Below are 12841 nucleotides of genomic sequence, written 5' to 3' on the forward strand. Positions count from 1 at the left end.
TCCAGTGAAGTCCCTCGGAAATGTCACAAGAGTAAGGGTGGGAAACTTATCATAGGAACTTGCTATACAGCCTAGCATACAGTGACCATTCAGACCTTTGATTGAGTATCCTCCTTTTGACTTCACATTCTCTAGTGTTTCAGGTGTGTGATAATCTACTTGTATTTAGACATATTTCTGAAAGGCACCATTCAAAGATGGACAGAAAACTTAGTGACACTGACTTTATTAAAATGGAGACACAGACCTGGACTCTGTCGCTCACATCCTTAACTATAAATTCTCTTGAAGTCAGCATCTAATGCTATCTGTTATCTTCCTGATTTATTTAGTTATTTCAATAATTAAATTTGTTCCATACAAGAAATGTTGATTCTTATTGAATTAGTGAATTTAACTGCTCCCTCTTCCCACTATGCTTCAGTGTGAAAATCAATAAGCCCGATCACTTTTTATCTACTTGCACTCGCTTTTAAACTGGTAATTAGTGAACAAATAGTGTTACATTCAAACCACACGACTAAACAGTCAGTGCTATTCCTTCCAATCTTCTCTTTTTTCTTCCATTTAATCTTATTCAGTTGATCTAAGAGATGGACCAGATAATGATATAGCTTCAGTTCTATGCAAAACCACCATAGCTACACGTTATGCTGTTCTGCTAGGAGATCAGGACTTAGAAGTAGTGGTAAGTCCTCAATAATAAAAGAAAACTATAACATCATTTCAAGAATGAAGCTAATGATTCCTTTTATAATATTTTTCTCATTTTGAAATGATGTATGTGAGTTTGGGAAACTTCAAATACATTAATGAAAGATGTATTTTGTAGATACATAAATGTCAGTCAACATCCATGTGAATCTGCAACTAAAAATATTCAGTAAAGTCCCTTACTAATAAGTATTTAAAAATTATTGATTATTTATTTTTTTTTCCCCATGAGTCTCCCTTTCTATATTTCCTCTTCTAAGCACTTTCATTTTGTTTTACTGTTCCCCTGACTGTCTCTACATGATTACCAATAGTATCACACTTCTTTCAGTTTGTGACTGGCATCCTGGCAGCAACAGAGCCTGTGGTAATTCACTTATTCTCTTTTGTGCCATTTCCTTATCATTTTGTTTGTTAATAGAACAAAACAGTCCCTAAAAACCCATTTCTGTTTTCTCTGAAGGAGAGGCAAAGTGAATCCCACTAAAGGGAAGAACAGTCTGAAGATGGTGTCTTCACTGAAGAGTAGTTACTTTAAATGTGGTAAGTGGATCCCAAATCCACAGTTCTCTGTCGCTCCCTCTCAGTCAGCACTACTTGTAGCTGTCACGCTTCCCCACTGTCCCTAGTTAATACAGCTTGCAGCTATATATGAGCAAGCATAGCACAGCTTATGGCTGATTCACACTCACCAAAGTAATGATTATCAGGTTTCATTTCTCCCTGAACACATGTAAATGCCTCTTTAACTGGAGGTACCCACATTTTTCTAACTTTTTCATCCTGTCTTTAGAAGATGGAAAATAAAATTAAATAAAGTGAGTTTTATTACACATTTGGGAAAGTGATGTGCCCTTGTGGCACTGGATCAGCAGTCTCTGATTTCATATTTGCATGAAGTTAATAAGAAAACAAGATAAATGATATAATACCTTCTACAGACAAGATTTCTGTTACTGATGGCATATCCTTCATGACCACAATGCTGCAATGCAATAGCTTATCACTGCAAGTAGTGCTCCTTCTCTTTTTGCCTTTATGGCAAAATATAGTTCCTTTCTACATGAAGAGCTTATGACTCTCATCTGCCCAATGCAGCTGCAGCTTGTATAATGCAATTTTAATCTGAGTTGTAAAAACTGCTCAGTTCTTTTCCCTTAATATTTGAGCAAAAGGTCGTAACAAGCTTCTACACGTGTACCCAGATAAGAAATGCAAAATCTTGTGTTTAGAATGCTAACTTACTCTCACGTTAGGCACTTGCTTTTCTGGGATCCAAGAGTCATTTCCTCTCTGTGGTCCTAAGCACTTGTAGTACTGCAGACAGACAAATTGAGTGTAGACTTCTTCCTGGATGCACTGGTAGGCAAGAATTGGCCAGCAGATCATGGGAAAAGCAGATTGTCAGGGTGCATAGTTTTCCCAGTGCTGAGCTTGTACAAAGACTGATTATACCACATGCTGCAAAATCCCCTTATTAAAGCAGTAACCAAATCAGTTTGGCATTTGGGGTTCTTTTTTTGCTCCCAGCAAAGTCAATCAGAGCTCTGCAGCAGACTTCAATGAGAAAAGGATAAGGTATTAAATAACATGCTGCACAGCTTTTGTGTTACTTGAAAAAAGTCCAAGCAGAACCTTGCCAGAGTGATTGTGAATGTGGTATTTTTCCAGAAGAATTTGGAAGGCCTCAGGCTTGGCCAAAGGAGTACAAATCAGTTCAAATCTAAAACTGTGCTAAGTTTCCCAAAACGCAAATGACAAACAACAAAAATGCATGAGAAAGCTGGAAGCTGTAATTCAAGTTAACATCTGAGCGGAGTACAAAAGAGAGATGCAGCTGGTTAAATGAACTTTTTTTTTCTAAAGAAACTTCAGTTGTAATTTTTTTCATATTGAATTTTAAAAATAGTCTCCACTTTACCCTTTAAGTGATCTGGAAAAGAACAAATGACAATAGCATAGTAATTTGGGGGACAATTTTCCTTAAATACATGTTCTATTCGATATTGAACCCTTTAGATATTTGGAAGCTTCAGGACTCAGATATCTGAAAGAAGCTGCATAAATTGAGAAATTCTGACAATACCACTTGGCCTAATAGCTACTTGATCATGATTCCTCAGTGGATCCCACTGTTCTGGCTGATTGGAAGGCTCTCAGTTGCATACAGTATTACTGAAATGCCAGTCAAACTGCCGTGGTTAGGGTTATGCATGCACTGTCATTGTTAAGCCCTATTGTCAGTGTCTTTGTAATCTGGATGTAAAATCATTCTTAGCTGAGAGGACAAGCCTGGAAGCACATCTACTTGATTATTTTTACATAATTTTAAAATTGTCTATTCTCTTTCTCCACCTGTTCTTTTCTTTCTTTCTTTCTTTCTTTCTTTTTTTTTTTTTTTTTTTTTTTTTTTTTAAACTCACTCTTTTTTCTGTAACAAGAAAAAAAATGAAAGCTTGTCTCCCTAAAATTTAATGTTCAAACTGGAGTGGGGTGGTTTTTTTTCAGGGGATTGGATTTTTTCTACTGGTGCTGCTGGACTACTCTTACTGCAGGGTACTTTTTGTCTTTTCACATAAGAAAATATCTTTACGATACTTAGGGACTTCTGTCTTGGTCAAAGCCACACTGCCAGATACTTCAGAAAGAATTTGCAGCTGACCTGCCTGTGGCATTTCCTTGATGTTGGTTGCAAACTAGTCAGGATCCACTAGTTCTGCACTGACTCATTCCTGATAGTGCCATATTGCAATAGTTATCTCATTGAATTCATTTGACACTGTTATAGCAGTGCATGAGAAAGGGCACTGTAACCGATTCTTCCAGAAGTAACTGAAATTTAAGACAGAAATTCGGAGGTTTTGTGCTGTATTTTTTTTCTTGCATACTTAAGGCTTTTTCTTTCATAAGAAATGAGAAATTCATATATTTGGTCTTTCTAATTGCTTTTAGTATTAGACACCATTGTTTCATGTTGCTTTTACTCTCTTCCTTTCTTTAACTACCTGATTTGTCTTGGTACTTGTATCACGTTCTGCTTACTGATTTGGGAATATTAGTCAAATTCAGTATTACAAAACAATTTCTATGATTTACATTGATATTGTTATTGTATTTGAAACTAATAGTTCTGCAATCTGTTTAAAATAATACAGTGATCCAAAAAGGAGATGTATGATTCTTGATTACCCATCATATAATGACATATCATTTATTACTCCTTTACAATGGATCAATCAAACTTTTTTACTTACTTTATTTAAAACTGGCAAAATTATGCTAAAAAGAAAAAAAAAAAGAAAAAGTAAAACTTATTTTGTTCTTCAAATAACATAATTCATCATTTTTCTCAGACTGTCAATAACATAGTTGTACTGACAGGGGCTCAGAAAGTCCCTACATCAGTCTGTATGACTTCATGCCAGAGCAGACCCTTGGCTAAAGAGACTGAACTACATCTGTTTCTTGACTTAGGTGCATAACGAGACTTAAATGTCAGGCAGGTTTTTTATGCCAGCATCCAGGATCCAGTGAGTGCTGTTTCTCCTCAACATAACTGTTTTTCTGAGGAAGATACTGGGGTGCCTTGTTCCTGTTACAGAGTGTAGGCCATAGTACAGGAAAAGGAAATGCAGTACGACTCAGAATCAACTTTCAGTCTTCACTTTCAGGTGTCAGCAACTTGCATTTCTTACCCATTCATCAGCTCTGCCTCTCCTTTCAGAGCAGCTCTACTAAATAGCAGAAAACTGCTTCTGACTGCTTGTGTTCTTTGCCACCCTGTGTCTCTGCTTTTTCTCTAAGTCTTGTGAATGAGTCTTGCAGTTGGTCTGAGGATGCCTGTGTGCCCATGATACAGCATGATTAGCAGCTTCTGGAGATTAAGATTACCACCTGAAAACTGCACACTACAATTCAGAGACCTTCTTGGGAGAAGAATTTATGCAGTACTTGATGGCAATTTACCTGGCTTCAGCCAAATATATTGATTGCTAGATGCATTAATTTTAGGAAGCAGACTTTCTCTGTTTTTATCAAAGAGCCAATACATAGCTGTGAAATCATTTAGCTGGCTTAACTAAGATTATTTGACAAGGAGAACAGTTATATTTATATAACTGAGAATGTTTTTGTTATTGCCCTTCTCTTTCAAACAACCCTGTTACTATCAAATGGAAGGATCCTAAAACATTGCTATTGCTACATTAGCAGGCCTGCAGAGGAAAGATGTAAGACAAAGTAGTAAAAATATCTAAAACTGGCTCAGTATTAGCAAGGAAGTCTCTTCTTTTCGAACCATCTCTACCTCTTAGTGTGTTTGCCTTTGTTTTCCTTGCAAGTAATCTGTATAGAGTTTGTTGGTCATTTTGTTGCTTAATGTTGTCTACCTCTCCTCCTTCACACAATCCTCAGTTCGACATTTGTCTTTTCAAAAAATAAATAAAGTTTCCTTTCCATACTTCCTTTTTAGGAAATTTATATCTTCCAAGAGAGAGGACAGTCTTCGTGATCTCTGCAGGCTGCTGAACGGTTCTGAGTGGTACAGACAACCTCTCATCTCTACATGACAATAAAAATAAAAAAATAAGAATAATGATAAAAAAAAGTAAAACGCTAAGCAGAAGCTGACATGCTGACATGCCAGGGTGGCAAAAGTGTCTCTGATCACACTGATGATCTTCCAGATGAGTGACAATAAAGAAGGCTCAGAGTGCCACAACGCAATTTTTTCTTCTGGGCATTGTGGCTACACCCAGCCTTGTGTGTGAACCTACCTCTCATTCAGCATTTAGATTTAGCATTTGGATGAAAATCCATTGTATGGCAAGGTTCTGGTATTAAGGGGGCTGCAATGGAAGCCTCTGTGAGGATAGCCCAGCACTAGTCCATGTCAAATCAAAGCCAGCTCCAGCTGCTCCAAAGAGACTCAGCAATGGGCAGAGCAATGCTTGGTGTCCTCTGGGAGACCAGATTTAAGAAAGGGAAAAACATATTGCATAAAAGCAGATGAGAGAGAGCAGTGAGAAATGAGAAACAGCCCCACAGGCACCAAGGTCAATGCAGGAGGGCTGGAGGTGCTCCAGTGTTGTGGTTTAACCAGCTGGCTCAGCACTACACAGACGTTCACTCACTCCTCCCCTTCTCGGTGGGGAAAAAATTAAAAAAAAAAAAAAAAAAAAAAAAAAAAAAAAAAAAGAGAACAGAAAAGAACTAATTGGTTGAGATAAAACTATTTACTAAGATAGATACATGGAACAGGATAATAGTGCACACCTAACCAATTCCCAGCTGAATCTTGAGCAACAAAGGAGAAAGAGATGAACTCCCACCCCTCTTTAAAACTCCTCCCATTTAATGTCATATGGTATGGAATATCCCTTTAGCCAGTTTAAGTCAGAGGTCCTAATTCTGTTCCCTTCCAGCTCCTTGAGCCCTTCAATGAGAATGGCCTTGGCTCTGTACAACACTGTTTAGAAGCAACTATGAACATTGGTGTGTTATTAGCATCTTTTTTCTCCTAGAACCAAGAACCTTCCACCAACATAAGCACATGGCATCTGTCATAGCAAGTTTGTGAAAGTGTGATATAATCCACCTGTCAGACCACCCTATATTTATATTTCAGCCATTGTCTTCCATACCAAAGAGGTTTTATCCACTTGTTTAACTACAGTACTACAGCATTTGTTTCACTTTTATGGATAACCTGTGCAATAGTATCCATAGTCAAGTCCACCCCTCAATCCCAAGCTCATTCATACATTGCATTTCTTTCTTAATGGCCTGAAATATCATGGGCCCATCAAGCTGGAAATAGTTCACCCTTATGTTGCCAATCCAGATCTACCTGAACCACTTCTATCCTGGCATCTTGATCCATCTGCTGGTTGTTTTGATCTTATTCAGTGGCAAAACTGTTGGATACATGAGCATCTACTTGATGTATCTTTACAATGATGTATCTTTCTCTACCCAGGCAGCAACATCTTTCCATAGTAAAGCAGCCTGAATGGGTTTGCCTCTGCGCTGCCTGTTGCTCTCTTCTATTACCATAACCATCCCCATGGGGCATTTACCACCATCCAGGAGTCTGTGTAGAGGTAGAGCACTGGCCACTTCTCTCATTCAACAATGTCTCTCTCATTCATAGCATCATACAAGAAACTCCAAAGAAAACAACTCAATCCTGGATGAAATTAGGACATTTAGGCACTGAGCAGAAGCTCCCTGCATCTCAGGAGAGGTCCACTGAGGAGTAGGCTGTCCCTCTGCAGTCCATGGGCACCACAGGAAGCAAATCTCCATGTGCAGCCGTGGAGATCAAGGTGTAGCAGCAGATGTGTCCTGGAGGATGACGCAGACTGTGGAGAGCCCCTACAGGAGTGGATCCTGGGCTGGAGTTGCAACCTGTGGAAAGGAGCCCAAGCTGGAGCAGATTTCCTAATGGGAACTAGGGCCCAATAGAGTATCAACATAGGAGCAAACTGTTCCTGAAAGACTGCACATTGTGTTGGAATTGAAGCCCAATATGGGAAGGATGCTTATTATATCAGGTCAGTACTGACATAGGTACCTCCATGCTGGGGCTCCGGATGAGCATAAAGAGGAACAGGAGGCAGCAAAGCTGTTATGAACTGGCCACAGTTCTGGTTCCCCATCTCTTTTTACAACTCAGGGCAAGTGGAGGTAGAAGAATCAAGACTGAAGATGAGTTATTTTACCAATTAGTTTGCTCATTATGGTAAATATGACCCCTTATCTTTATCTGAACCCACATTTCAGTTCAGTTTTTTTCGTTATGTTTCCTTCCCCTTCTTTGTGGTCTTGTGAGTGAAAGAGCAGTGTAGTGGGCATGTGATGACAAGCTAAGTTGAAACCACCCTGGTCATAAAATGAGCAGGATGTTGTGTCAGAAGATTTCTTTCATGAGTTTGTCTACAATGTGCAGTAACTTGGTACAAATAAAAACTTTTTGCAAGTTTTGCAAGAATTTGCAAGAAAAGTATTTCAATTTGTTGATCATACTCTCAAGGTTTCTGCTACTGAAGTATTCTTTGCCTTCTACAATTATATTATTAACATTTAGCTTAATTAAAAACAAACAAATTATTCTACCATCACGGAAGTACTTGATAGAAGGAAGTGAAAGATATGGGATATGTTATCAAACTCATAGAATGACAGCTGATAAAATGTCACATGAAAGACTTACCAGAAAGTAAAAAATTATTAAATATGTGGGGAAAAAATGTGATATAAGAATTCAGTAGAGAAGAGAGACTGGGAGATATGATTTGTCATTGTGTCTGACAATAAAAAAATAGTACTCCTGATTCCACTAGGGAGTAGTGATATTCTTTGATACTCACTTTTAAGACAAGTTTTCTGCTATATTCAGTACAAGTTATTGGTGGAAATGGGAGGAACAATCTTATAGTAGACCTTGAGTATATTCCAGTGTAATAGAAAAGACTTTTGAATGATAAAATCTTCTCTCACATGACGCAGAGAAACCATCTTAACTTCAGGCTCAATTTAAGGAATTTTTTCACAAGTTCTTTGTGGCAGTAGTCTGTAAAGTTCAAGGAGTTTATACAGATCTCTATAGCTAATGAAATACAGAAAAAAAAAAAAAAAAAAGCCAGCAGGCTTGTGCAAACCTAGGTAAAAGCAATGGCCAATAATGAGACCAACAGTACTCCACTTATAAATCTGAACTTAGCAAGGATTGCTGAAAAGAAACCTTCCCCAGCCAAAAAAAAAACTCGACACAGATCAAAGAGCACTGAAGACAGCCATAAAACATCTTGTGTTTGGGAAAAAAAAAGGAAAAAAAGAGAGAATGATTTTTTCCTAAAATACTTAACATTTTCTTTCTTATACTTCAATTTCTGCAAAGTTTAATCATGTCATCATCTTCTTGGAAATGGCATAGAGAATGTTCTGCCTTTTACTATTCCCAGATTTCTATGGATTTAATACTGTTAGATGTTCATGCTATATACTAATTAATTGATTATGTTTGAACTGAATTCCTGATTTCAGCGTTCCCACACATCATGTTATTAAAATGTCCTTAACTGTGAACATAAGCATTAGTAATATTGTTAAATATTCTTTTCTCACTCTAGTAAGTGGAATTCCCAGGACAGGTTGCTTTAGACAAGGTCCAGGAAAAATTCATTCTAATCCAGATTTAAGTTCTAAAAACTTGTGATCAAGCAGGAGTAGAAATTGTACTCTGTACTGTGAATGCACATGGCTGTGAACAAATACAAAACACTACTTCAACAGAAAGTATGCAAACAGTATATTTTCACACAAAAACTTTTGTACTTTCCTGTATAATTCAATAATATTTCACACAAAAATCACGAGTTAAAAAAAAAATGAAAAAGGAAAAAGCTTTTTGCACACGTGAGTTTGTGAATGTGCCAAGATGAATACCAATCTGATGTATGTGTCCATGAATATTAATACGGTTGTCAGACAATCCCCTTACAATTCAGCTATTGTCTCTGAACAAACGACTAGGGATCTGAAGTTCTTATCCTTAACCCTAAGAGTATAAGGCATCCATTTTTCTACAGAAGTTCCCAAAATCTCAAGTACTCCATAACAATTCATAAATCATTCTTAATGAAAAGATACAAAAGGAAAAAGAATACAAAAGGAATACGCAGAAATTAAATAAGCAAACAATATTTGTCCAGACATTTTCACAACTGTCCATTTAATTTTCTAAATTGTACTAGAAAGAATGTCCCATATTGTTTCCATTCTACTCTTGAAAGAATAGCAACAGATTAGAATGGATAGTGAGACTGTACAAATTTTAAATCTGTCTTTGAAATATCTGTCAAATTTTGCCAGGATAATTAATGCTTTATTAAGCTTTGGAATGAGAGGGTTGAATAAAAAATCTCACAAGTTTCCATTAAAGTCAGTTTTGCTTTTCACATCTGCTTTCTGCAAGCCTGTGGCATGAATAGAAGGAACTACTGAATTACCTTAATCTTTTATATAGTTCACTTTCTGGACATCATTTCCCTTCCTTGCAGAGTTTCCCTGGGAAAATCTCTCCCATCCAAAAGTCTGAGTTTATATAGGCTTATAAGAATATGTTCAGTCACTACATAAAATGTGGTGCTGTAGGGCTACAAGTGGGTGAAAGGCTGGAGTGCGCACATTTTCTCATTAATAAAGTGAAGGAGTATGTGTTTAAGTTCTGCTTTCTTTTATTTTCCCCAAATATAAATTTTCTATAGCTAATAAAAGCAATTTGAAGTTAAGCCCACTGAAATTTTGCCATTTATTTTCAAGAGTCTGTGCTTTTACTGGAAAGGGAGAATAAAGGAGTTCTTTGCTTCTTTTCTCTAAATACTATATACAGATTTTGGTGATTCTTGGTTTTGTAGCAATTAAAAAACAAACAAAAAAAAACCTTCTAAAAATCTCCCTGTACTTAGAATATTTAAAGTCAGAAAATCCAAGCTGTCCATTTTAAATCTGTGAGAAAACCAGGAGATTCTATAGTTCAATAACATTATTAAGGAAAAAAAAGTCATAAGCAAAAAAGAGCAGTGGTGTTGACAAAGAAATATTGTGAACATTTAATGCCAGTTCCAGTAGCTGCACAGTGTTTTGTAGTTAAATAGTTTTGTCAGCTGCTTATCTTGTAACCATTGGCCATGCCATAGTTCTCTATAAACCTTTACATGAGATAGAATCAGCTTTAATGAAATCTGAGTAGCTGACATATTAGGCAATGCATTATACTGGAAGAAATGCTCCTTGATATTTTTCCAAAGGACTCTCTCTCGACTCTAATCACTTTTTCCTTACCATGCATGATGTAACTGAAGAGTTAAAGAAACTAATTATTTTGACAGTGACTGCAAAATAGTTTAAGAGCATCTGAGGCTCTAGAAATTATTTCCCTTATCCTGTATTGATAAACATGCTAAGAAACAGCACAAAGCAGAAGTTGATTTCATCATGCCTACTAGCTGCTGGACCAGTGAACTGGATCCCAAGCAATAAGAAAATCTTCCTTATTTTGCTGCTCCAACAACTTTGAACTCCCCTATGCAAAAAACATTTTAGAAGACAAGTTACAAAGCAAATTTATTCATAGATATTTTAAAAGAGCATCTGTTTAAAATTGCATTTTTAGTTCATGTATATAACTTCAAATGCTTTAAATACCATAATGTCAAATGCAGGAGTTGTTTCAGCTCAAAAGAAAATAATCACAGTCTGTGCTTTGGTGGTGAGTTTAGGAATCACAACGCCTGAAAATTTGGCCTAGTAAGTTGACTCAGAACATCTGAGATACCTACCCATCCTTACAAAGTCAGTGGAAATGCATAAATGCAATCAAAAACAAGGTGAATGTCTTAGACACTGAGCAGGGGAGTCTTAAAGCTATTGAGAGAAAATGAATGTCAAACCATGAAAAGGAGTAAAGAGAGTAATACACCCAGACTCTCTTACTGGGATCAATCAGGAAGGGCTAAAGGCAAACAAGCAAAAAGGACAAATGTCTGCAGTTCAATGGTTACAGAACTCTGCTCATACTGAAGAGCAGGGGCTGTCTTTGGAAAGAATGAGATTCAGCTTCAAATATTTGAGGATACATTTCTTTTTTTTAGAATGTATTGTTATTCTTCACAGGATCACAGAATCACCAAGGTTGGAAAAGACCTTCAAGATCATTCAGTCCAACCATCCACCTATCACCAATAGTACTAAACTATGTCCCTCAACACAAAATCCAATCTTTCCTTGAACACCTTCAGGGTCGGTGACTACCACCTCCCTGGGCAGCCCATTCCAGAGACTGACCACTCTTTCAGAAAAGTAGTATTTCCTAAAGTCCAGCCTTAATCACTCCTGGCACAGCTTGAAGCCATTTCCTCTAGTCCTATCACTAGTTACTAGAGAGAAGAGGCTGACCCCCAGCTCACTACAACCTCCCTTCAGGTAGTTATAGAGACCAATAAGGTCTCCCCTGAGCCTCCTCTTCTCCAGACTGAACAATCCCAGCTCCTTCAGCCGCTCCTCATAAGGTCTGTGCTCCAGACCCCTCACCAGCTTTGTCGCCCTTCATTGAACACGCTCCAGGGCCTCGATGTTGTTCTTGCAGTGAGGGGCCCAAAACTGGACACAGTGCTCAAGGTGTGGCCTCACCAGAGCTGAGTACAGGGGGACAATCACTTCCCTGTTCCTACTGGCAACACCATTCCTGATGCAAGCCAAGATACCATTGGCCTTCTTGGCCACCCCGACACAGTGCTGGCTCATGTTCAGCAGAGCATCAATCAATACTCCCAGGTCCATTTCCTCTACACAGTCTTTCAGCCACTCTACCCCAAGACTGTAGTGTTGCCTGGGGTTGTTGCAGCCAAAGTGCAGGACTCAGCATTTGACCTTGTTGAACCTCATCCCATTGGCTTCAGCCCAGCTATCCAGCATGTCCAGATCCCTCCATAGGTCCTCACTACCCCCAGGCAGATTGACACTTCCAGCCAACTTGGTGTCATCCGCAAACTTACTGAGGCTGCACTCAATGCACTCATCCAGGTCATCAATAAAGATATTGAAGAGGACACACCCCAGCACCAACATCTGGGAACATCACTCGTGACAGGTTGCCAGCTGGATTTAGCTCCACTCGCCACCAGTCTCTGGGCCTGGCCTTCCAGCCAGTTCCTTATCCCGCCAAGAGTGTACCTGCCCAAGCCACGGGCTGCCAGCTTCTGCAGGAGAATATGGGAGACAGTGTCAAAGGCTTTGCTGAAGTCTAGGTAGGCTACATCAACAGCCTTTCCCTCATCCACCTAGGTCACTAGGTCATGAGCTCACTAGACCATAGAAGGTGATCAGGTTGGTCAAGCAGGACCTGCTATTTGTGAACCAATGCTGGCTAGACCTGATCCCCCCGTTGTCCCACACATGCCACGTGATCTCCTTCAAGACAATCTGTTTCATATCCTTCCCTGGCACTGAGGTCAGGCTAACAGGCCTGTAGTTTCCCGGATCCTCCTTACAACCCTTCTTATAGATGGGAGTCACATTGGCAAGCCTCCAGTCTTTTGGGACCTCACCAGTCAACAAGGAGCGC

At 38.5% G+C, this 12841-nt stretch overlaps 1 long non-coding RNA gene across 1 annotated transcript; it reads left to right on the top strand.

The window, feature by feature from the left end:
- The first annotated feature begins 1175 nt into the window (after positions 1-1175).
- On the top strand, positions 1176-7665 carry LOC122189713. Its single transcript, XR_006181937.1, has 3 exons — positions 1176-1257; positions 5186-5254; positions 6866-7665. It is a non-coding gene; the product is annotated as an uncharacterized LOC122189713 (long non-coding RNA).
- Positions 7666-12841: the final 5176 nt, after the last annotated feature.

This window comes from Lagopus leucura, unplaced genomic scaffold (genome assembly GCF_019238085.1).
Source record: "Lagopus leucura isolate 7727_CA_CO unplaced genomic scaffold, USGS_WTPT01 Super-Scaffold_100157, whole genome shotgun sequence".
Taxonomy (NCBI): Eukaryota; Metazoa; Chordata; class Aves; order Galliformes; family Phasianidae; genus Lagopus; species Lagopus leucura.